The sequence below is a fragment of the Phalaenopsis equestris genome, unplaced genomic scaffold (assembly GCF_001263595.1).
Source record: "Phalaenopsis equestris unplaced genomic scaffold, ASM126359v1 Scaffold000552, whole genome shotgun sequence".
Taxonomy (NCBI): Eukaryota; Viridiplantae; Streptophyta; class Magnoliopsida; order Asparagales; family Orchidaceae; genus Phalaenopsis; species Phalaenopsis equestris.
The window spans coordinates 2,767,970-2,769,142 of NW_018164992.1; positions in this window are offsets into that span (position 1 = coordinate 2,767,970).

Consider the following 1,173-nt stretch of genomic DNA (forward strand, 5'->3'; position numbering starts at 1 on the left):
TGCATGTATATGTTGTCTGCATGATTGATATCATCTGCTTGACATGCCTACCTTCGGGTCACTGCCTTACCGGCATACCCTCTTTTCAGGCCCCCGCCGCTATGACATGCCTACCTTCGGGTCACTGCCTTACCGACATACCCTCTTTTCATGCCCCTGATGCTACGACATGCCATCCTTCGGGTCACTGCCTTACCGGTATACCCTCTTTTCGAGCTCCTGACGCTACGGCATGCCTACCTTCGGGTCACTGCTTTACCGGTATACCCTCTTTTCGGGTCGTTGCCGTCACGACACGCCCATCCTCGGGTCACTACTTTACCGGTATACCCTCTTCGCGGGACCCTGCCGCTACGACATGCCCATTCCTTCCAGTCACTGCCTTCATGGCATACTCTTTATCACAACTTATATGTTTTGATTTTCTTGCATTAGCATTTGCATTTGCATGTTTACATGGATAGCGAGTCAGGTTCGTTAGGAGAGTAACCCCGTGTTGGTCGTGATGCCTTAACGAGCATTGCTTGTTGGGCCACTTAGATACTAAGATGATGCACTTTTCGTTAGATGGTGTGCTAGGCTAGGATTTAAGGTGTTAGATAGTCTTTTTGATGTCTGGCTATTGTTCTCTGTTGGATTGGTTGCCCTAGCCAAATATCTTTCTTTTGCATTATGCTTGTGGTGTGTCTGCATGTTGCATATGTGTGGTTCGGGCGTTCTTCTGCAGGGAGCCATGTCTATTTTTATACACACACATGTACCGCTATGGGGGGAGCAAGTAATGATTTCTAACCATTTTGCTTGCATGTGCTATTAGCTCTCCCCACTTTTAAGACATGGCTCATGATACATTATGTGGATATAATTTTCCCGCTGACACTTGTTTCCATGCAGGATTGAGTCTTTTTCTTTTCTCTATGTATTTTTTTTAGAGTCTAGGAGAGTCCTATAGCAGAAATAAGATACGGGCACGGGTTCTCGAGTCGTTAGCACGGGAACCACGTGGAGGGGACCAGGAGCAGATGCTCGTGCCCCGTATCTTAATTCTGCATTTTATATTGATGTATAGAATAAGGACCGGGCATGTATATGCGGATTTCAGCCGCCCTTTTCTTTTCTGGGATATGTTGCCGACCCAGCGGCACCGGCCTGTTTATTATTTTGGTTTGACTT